The sequence below is a fragment of the Elephas maximus genome, chromosome 17 (assembly GCF_024166365.1).
Source record: "Elephas maximus indicus isolate mEleMax1 chromosome 17, mEleMax1 primary haplotype, whole genome shotgun sequence".
NCBI classification, from domain to species: domain Eukaryota; kingdom Metazoa; phylum Chordata; class Mammalia; order Proboscidea; family Elephantidae; genus Elephas; species Elephas maximus.
Window position 1 is genome coordinate 17,500,281 of NC_064835.1, and position 9,029 is coordinate 17,509,309.

Below are 9,029 nucleotides of genomic sequence, written 5' to 3' on the forward strand. Positions count from 1 at the left end.
AGGAAGGGAAGCCTTTTTCTCAGAGTAGAGATGTGTGATAGGGAGCCATAATGCCTATTTTCCATTGTTCTGGGCCAGGGAGGAGAGGTTGAAAACCCCTTGGACAAGGCCCAGTCCAGTGCATATCCATAGATATTTATATTTTCTCTGGATCAAAGCCTTACACTACAACATTAATTTTTGCATGAAGAATTCCTATAATCAGTTGGCAGGTGAAGTCAGATAACAATTGGAAAGTGATACCAAACCAAATTTGTAATCTATGGCTTTTGGTTAGCAGTGCAGGCTGTGAAATCAGACTTCTAATCCTTAACTCTACTACTCACTATTTGGGTTATTTAATTCCTCTAACCCTACTTCCTTCACCTTTAGGGTGTGAATAATATCAGTGCCTGGTTTGTACAGTTGCTGAGAGGATTTAACAATGAAATGAATGAAAAGGATCTGGCATATCATAAATAATAAATAATAGCTGTTAATATTGTGAGGCATTATTATATTGTGGCATACCAAATTAATACCCTTTTTTTTTTTTTTTTTAAAGAGCAGGTTTAAGTATCATAAACATATTTCCAAGTGTCATGGTCAGACACCAGGGTCAGATAAGCTTGAGTGTACATTTTGGTGCTGAGTTTTTTTTTAAACCTGCTGTGTTCCAGTTTGCTCAATTTATAAGGTGGAGATAACAATGGCTATCTAATTGTGTAAATAAAGTCATTGTGAAGATCTCATTAAAAATGTGTTTGTCTGTGTGTGTCCCTCATAGCTCTAATTCCCTTCACTGATTCTTATCTTGTCAAGTATTTTGTAGTATAAAGTGCCTGGGGACAAGTAACCATTTCCAATGATAATGCTGACAATATCTAACTGTGTGATTTTAGGCATGTCTTCCTGGACATGAAGTAGACCAACCTACAAGGTTATTGAGAAGTTAAAAATGATAAAATATTAAACATGTATATACAAGGATGACATTGCTATTATCTGGAGTAGTATGAGAGCCAGCCAGATGAAGTTACTCATGGAACCTATTGCAGATTTGTTTTGCGTTTCCCTAATGATTAATGATCCTGATCATCTTTTCATGTGCTTATTGGCCATTTGTATATCTCCTCTAGCTAGATGTCTATTCAAGTTCTTTGCCCATTTTTAATTAGGTTATTTGCTTTTTGTTGTTGAGTTGTAGTTCTTTACATATTCTGGATAATAAACTCTTATCTGATATGGTTGCTAAATATTTCCCCCTATCCTCTTCCTTGATACTCTTTTTATGCACAAAAGTATTCCATTTTGATGAAATCCAATATATCTATTTTTGTTTTGTTACTAGTTTATGGTGTTATATGTAAGAATTCAATGTCAAAAAAAAAAAGTCTTGAAGGTTTTTCCCTATGCTTTTCTAAGAGTGTTATGGTTTTACTTCTTGTATTTAGGTCACTGGTCCATTTTGAGTTAATTTCCATATATAGTGTGAGGTATGGGTCCAACTTCATTTGCATACAGGGATTCATTTGTCCTGGCACCATTTTTTGATGGGACTATTCTTTCCCCATTGAAGTGTCTTAGCATGCTTGTCAAAATCAAATTTCTATAGATGTATGGGTTTATTTCTGAATTGTCATTTATATTCCATTGGTCTATATGTTTATACTTTAAGCCAGTACCTCTCTCTTTTGATTACTGTAGCTAATTTGCATTCTTTTTGTCTTATTTTTTTCCCCCGCTCACCCCAATTTATAGTCAGGGTCTATGCAATTCTGAGTATTCGGTGCTGAATATAAGAAATGGATCCTGGACTGAAGATGTCTAGTGAAACTCAATCCTTCAAAACTTATGAATGTGTTTCATACAATGATAAATGCTCTAAGAAGAAGATCTCCAAATTAATGGAAAAGTTGAAAAGGCAAGTTGTTACATCCTTTGATAATATTCCCTCTCCCTCCTCATCTTATGCCATTATAATGCAGAGAGAGTCAAGGCTGAGAGAAGACAAATAAGTGATGCACTAGGCAGAGGGATTTCTTGTAATCTATAGAAAAAAAATCTTGGTTAAAACAAAACAAACAAACAAAAAATGCCAAGATTGGGGCTTTGCATAGTCCATATCCCATGTGGCTCTTTGGCTGATTAAAGAAAATAAAATTTCTGAAGATACCAGAAGCCCAGATTGTTTATTCTGTCATTTTATGTTAAGCCAGGGCATTGAATGGCCCACAAATAAGACTTTCTTCAAGGAGTATTTATTCTGTAAGATCTTCTCTTACCTTCTCGTTCCTAAAGATTCCTCTGAGCCTCACTACTCATGTGATACTCAGCTTGAGTGAAGCAGCAAAAGCAGTATGTGTTTTGGAGCCACAAAGCCTTGATATTAAACCCTGCCTCTGCCATCTGCCCTTTATTTGATCATAAGAGAGTTATTTAAATTTCCTCAATTATTCTTTCCTTGTCTACAGATGAGAACAATAATATCTATCTTTAGGGGTAGCTGCAAGAGGAAATACTGCATATAAATTCCCTAATACATGATTGGTGTTCTATATCATCCACGTTATTGTTGCTCTGCTTGCTAGCATAATTTGTTTATCTCATGGTAAGTCTTGAAAACAGATACAGATCAACATATTCCGAGGATATGAGAAAGTTCTGAGTGCTCCATAATTGGTTTATTGGTTGATTAAATGATGATTGGTAGCTATAGACTGGCCACAAATTTCTGTTTCTTTTCCCCTGCAAGTGACTGGAGATGAACCCTGAAAATTGGACTCAGGTGACAGGGTTTGTCCTTCTGGGTTTCCCCAGCAGCTACTTCCTACAGTTCCTGTTGTTCCTGGGGTTGACGGTGGCCTATGTTGTAACAGCCACAGGCAATCTGCTAATTATTGTACTCAGCAGGGTTGACCGATGCCTGCACACACAAATGTACTTTTTCCTGAGAAACCTGTCCCTGGAGCTGTTGCTTTTGTCTGTTGTGGTTCCCAAGATGCATGTCATCATCGTTTCAGGGGATAACACCATTTCCTTTGCCAGCTGCATCACACAGTCCTACCTCTACTTCCTCCTAGGCACCACTGTCTTCTTTCTCTTACCTGTCACATCTCTGGATCATTACCTGGTGATCTGCCGACCACTTCACTACCAGACCCTGATGAGTGGTCATGTCTATTCCCGACTGGTGCTGGCCTCCTGGCTAGCTGGATTCCTCTGGGTCCTTTCCCCCACCATTCTCATGGTCTGCCTACATTTCTGTGGCCCCAATTGCATTGACCACTTCTTTTGTGACACTTGGCCCTTGCTGAGACTCTCCTGTGGGGACACCCACCTGCTGGAGCTGGTGGCTTTTGTGCTCTCTACATTGGTGTTACTGGGTTCTCTGGCAGTGACCTCAGTTTCCCATGTCTGCATTCTGGCCACTGTTCTCAGGGCCCCCACAGATAATGAATGGAAGAAAGCCTTCTCCACTTGTACCTCACATTTTACAGTGGTAATCATCGTCTATGGCAGCTGCATCTTCCTCTACATCTGCCTGTCAGTGGCCCAGTCCATGCTGCTCAACCAAGGGGCCTCTGTCCTGTGTCACCCCCCTCCTGAGCCCATTTATCTTTACTCTCAGCAACAATAAGGTGAAGCAGGCCCTGATAGATGCCCTTTGGTGGCATGGGCCCACTGCTTTTAGGAGGCTATGAAGGCCACAAGGAAATGTTCCAATTATGTAAGGATATTAAAAGTTATTTGACTTTTAAAAATGTATTTGAAATTCCTATCACTCAGACAATACCCTACATTTTCCGCAGATAATTAAAGATCAGTCTTCATGAATATAAAAGACAAAACCAGCCTTCATTTTCCTCCCTACAATCTTCCTTGTGCCTCCACCTCCCCACAGAGAAAGGTGATCCCATTGGTCAAATTTCACAACCCTGGTTAGAACACATCACCTTTGGTGCAGAATCTCTGAATATCATGTGATCTCTATGCAGAGAAGCTGCTGCTCGTCTTCCTCTTATGTGTCTTAAGCACACTTACTTATTACCGCTTCGGTCTCCTGTACCAGCCAGCCAGAGGTACTAAAATAGGGAGATTAAGATTCAGAGCTTTGAATGCCCTTGGAGGCTTTCCATTATTGCATATTACAAATGAGATTAACCAGAATGTCTCTATTGCAAAATCAAATTCTGGCTACAGCAATAAATGTTTCTTCAATTCTGATTTTTTATTGTTCTTTATAGATAAGACTAGCAGCTCTAGTAGGAATCTCATAGGGGAAGAATGATGACACCAATGAAATATTTGGATATCTCTAATTTTCAAAGCATTAAATTCTACCTTATAGACTCCAAATATGGGAACAATCATTTAATCATTTTTTAAATAAATATTATTAAATACCTAATATGTTTCAGGAAACCTTGGTGGCTTAGCGATTAAGAGCTATGATTGCTAAATAAAAGGTCAGCAGTTTGAATCCACCACGTGGTCTTCGAAAACTCTGTGGGCAGTTCTACTCTTTCCTATAGGGTCGCTGTGAGTTGGAATTTGCTCAACAGCAATGAATTTTTTTTTTTTAAAATATATTTTAAGCATTGCACTAGGCAGGACCAGGACTAGAATGAGCCAATGAGTGACTAGGATTCAAATTTTAAGGAAGCACTCATCTCAATGTCACAAATGCAGGGTTGGCACTTGTACAAGCAAGAGAGTGAGTACCTCCTTAAATGTTTCCCTGTAGGCACCTCTCTTATTTCAAAGCCCAGCCTATACCCTGGTGATAGGCCTTAAGTATACAGTAGATATGACTCATATATTATAGAATTTACAGCATAGTGAATGCTCCTTAGAAGTGAGGATGGAGAAACTTCATCTCACACACTTCAGACAAGTTATCAGGAGGGACCAGTCCCTGGAGAAGGGCATCATGCTTGGCAAAGTAGAGTGTCATTGTAAAAGAGGAAGACCCTGAATGAGATGGATTGACACAATGTCTGCAACAGTGGGCTCAAGCATAAAAATGATCATGAGAATGACACAGAATCAGGCAGTGTTTTGTTCTCTTGTGTATAGGGTCACTATGAGTCAGAGTTGACTCAACAGCACCTAACAACATAGTATAGTGGGGGTGGCAGATAAAAATCAACTATATGCACAAAAAAGTATGCAGCTGTTATTTGTAATCAATGTTTTAAAGGAAAGAGTTGAGTTTTGTGGTAAAGGCAGGATGAACTACTTTAGATTAGAAATCAGGAAGCATACCTCTGAGAAAGAAATCATTAAACTGAGCTTTGAGATTGAGCAAGAGTTAACTAAGCAAAGTATAGAAAAGAAGGAAAGAATGGGACTGGAGACGCTGGACTTGGGCCAGATAGACAGGACCGTTTCTATAACGTTTACATGGAAACTTTTTTCTTTTCAAAAGGCAATGAACGGGGGCGGGGCCAAGATGGCAGACTAGGTGGGTGCTACCGCGGATCCCTCTTGCAACAAAGACTTGGAAAAACAAGTGAATCGATCACATACATAACAATCTACGAACTCTGAACAACAAACACAGATTTAGAGACGGAAAACGAACCAGTACGGGGAGACAGCGATTGTTTTCAGAGCCAGGAGCCAGCGTACCAGTCAGGTGACCTTCAAGCCCGATTTGGGGCAGAGCCCAGGGGGGCAGACGGCACAGACAAGGGGCCCAGCCCTAGCCCCCGAACTCATCCCGGGAGGGAGCCCAGCCGGTTGGTGCGGGCTGCCTGGCGGCGCAGCCGGTGGGAGAAGTCCCCGGGAGGCAGTGACAGGTCTTGGAGCGGGGAGAGCAGCGTCCCAGCCGGGGAGCCGTCCCGCCGGGATTTTGGAGGGGAGCAGGTGTGGCGCGAGCGTGGGGAGCAGCTACACTCCCCTGAATTGACCTCGGTGGGGGGCCCAGCCGATTCGCGCGGGCAGCGTGGCAGCGCAGCCGGTGGAAGAAGTCCCCGGGAGGCAGTGGCTGGTCTTGGAGCGGGGAGAGCGGCGTCCCAGCCAGGACGTGCAGTCGCGGCTCAGGCGCGGGGAGCTGCTCCGCTCTCCTGAGCTGACCCCGGGGGTGAGCCCACCCGGTTTGCGGGAGCGGTGCGCGACGCGGCTGGTGGGACGGGAAGTCCCCGGGAGGCAGCGACTGATTTGGGAGTCGGGAGTGCACCGTCCCAATAGGGGAGCCTTAACCTTGGGGGTGGGGCTGACAGCGGAGGATCTGACCGTGACGCCAGCGGGCCAGAACCCCTGGGGGGCAATCTCCACACAGCCAGTACATATAGGTGATGCGCCCCACAGAAATCTCAGATATAAGAGTCATTCCAAGTAAGACAAACGACTCTGGCTATATTCTGAGGTGCTACACACCTAGCTCTCTGATCCCTCCCCCACCCTCCCCAGGCGGCACCATTAACATCCGAATAGCCTGAGCCAGAGGGAGAACTCTGATAGGGATCTGACTGCATTTTTTTTTTAGCGGATTTTCTGGAAAAACTAGTTTCCCAGTGATGGCTCGGAGACAACAATCCATATCAAACCACTTAAAGAAGCAGACCGTGACAGCTTCTCCAACCCCCCAAACAAAAGAATCAAAATCTTTCCCAAATGAAGCTACAATCCTGGAATTATCAGATACAGAATATAAAAAACTAATTTACAGAATGCTTAAAGACATCACAAATGAAATTAGCCAAACTGCAGAAAAAGCCAAGGAACACACTGATAAAACTGTTGAAGAACTCAAAAAGATTATTCAAGAACATAGTGGACAAATTAATAAGTTGCAAGAATCCATAGAGAGACAGCATGTAGAAATCCAAAAGATTAACAATAAAATTACAGAATTAGACTACGCAATAGGAAGTCAGAGGAGCAGACTCGAGCAATTAGAATGTAGACTGGGACATCTGGAGGACCAGGGAATCAACACCAACATAGCTGAAAAAAAAATCAGATAAAAGAATTAAAAAAAAATGAAGAAACCCTAAGAATCATGTGGGACTCTATCAAGAAGGATAACTTGCGAGTGCTTGGAGTCCCAGAGCAGGGAGGGGGGACAGAAAACACAGAGAAAATAGTTGAAGAACTCCTGACACAAAACTTCCCTGACATCATGAAAGACGAAAGGATATCTATCCAAGATGCTCATTGAACCCCATTTAAGATTGATCCAAAAGGAAAAACACCAAGACATATTATCATCAAACTTGCCAAAACCAAAGATAAACAGAAAATTTTAAAAGCAGCCAGGGAGAAAAGAAAGGTTTCCTTCAAGGGAGAATCAATAAGAATAAGTTCAGACTACTCAGCAGAAACCATGCAGGCAAGAAGGGAATGGGACGACGTATACACAGCACTGAAGGAGAAAAACTGCCAACCAAGGATGATATATCCAGCAAAACTCTCTCTGAAATATGAAGGAGAAATTAAGATATTTACAGATAAACACAAGTTTAGAGAATTTGCAAAAACCAAACCAAGGCTACAAGAAATGCTAAAGGAGATTGTTTGGTCAGATGACCAATAATATCACGTACCAGCACAATACAAGGTCACAACACAGAACGTCCTGATATCAACTCAAATAGGGAAAGCACAAAAACAAACAAATAAAGATTAATTCTAAAAAATAAATAAATAATACACTTAACAGGGAATCGTGGAAGTCAATAGGTAAAAGATCACAATAATCAAAGAGAGGGACTAAATACAGGAGGCATTGAACTGCCAGATGGAGAGTGATACAAGGCGATATAGAACAATACAAGTTAGGTTTTTACTTGGAAAAATAGGGGTAAATAATAAGGTAACCACAAAAAGGAATATCAACTCCACAACTCAAGAAAAAAGACAAGAAACACGTAACGACTCAACTAACATAAAGTTAAACACTATGAAAATGAGGATCTCACAATTTACTAAGAAAAACGTCTCTGCACAAAAAAGTATGTGGAAAAATGAAATGGCCAACAACACACATGAAAAAGCATCAAAATGGCAGCACTAAAAACTTATTTATCTATAATTACCCTGAATGTAAATGGACTAAATGCACCAATAAAGAGACAGAGAGTCACGGACTGGATAAAGAAACACGATCCATCTATATGCTGCCTACAAGAGACACACCTTAGACTTAGAGACACAAACAAACTAAAACTCAAAGGATGGAAAAAAATATATCAAACAATAAGCAAAAAAGAAGAGGAGTAGCAATATTAATTTCTGACAAAATAGACTTTAGACTTAAATCCACCACAAAGGATAAAGAAGGACACTATATAATGATAAAAGGGACAATTGATCAGGAAGATATAACCATATTAAATATTTATGCACCCAATGACAGGGCTGCAAGATACATAAATCAAATTTTAACAGAATTGAAAAGTGAGATAGACACCTCCACATTTATAGTAGGAGATTTCAACACACCACTTTCGGAGAAGGACAGGACATCCAGTAAGAAGCTCAATAGAGACACGGAAGACCTAATTACAACAATCAACCAACTTGACCTTATTGAATTATACAGAACTCTCCACCCAACTGCTGCAAAATATACTTTTTTTTCTAGTGCACCTGGAACTTTCTCTAGAATAGACCACATATTAGGTCATAAAACAAATCTTTGCAGAGTCCAAAACATCGAAATATTACAAAGCATTTTCTCAGATCACAAGGCAATGAAACTAGAAATCAATAACAGAAAAACTAGGGAAAAAAAATCAAATACTTGGAAAATGAACAATACCCTCCTGAGAAAAGACTGGGTTATAGAAGACATCAAGGAGGGAATAAGGAAATTCATAGAATGCAACGAGAATGAAAATACTTCCTATCAAACCCTCTGGGACACAGCAAAAGCAGTGCTCAGAGGCCAATTTATATCGATAAATGCACACACACAAAAAGAAGAAAGAGCCCAAATCAGAGAACTGTCCCTACAACTTGAACAAATAGAAAGTGAGCAACAAAAGAACCCATCAGGCACCAGAAGAAAACAAATAATAAAAATTAGAGCTGAACTAAAT

General features: G+C 40.7%; 1 pseudogene; it reads left to right on the forward strand.

The window, feature by feature from the left end:
* The first annotated feature begins 2,743 nt into the window (after positions 1–2,743).
* On the forward strand, positions 2,744–3,683 carry LOC126060983 (olfactory receptor 6T1-like; annotated as a pseudogene).
* Positions 3,684–9,029: the final 5,346 nt, after the last annotated feature.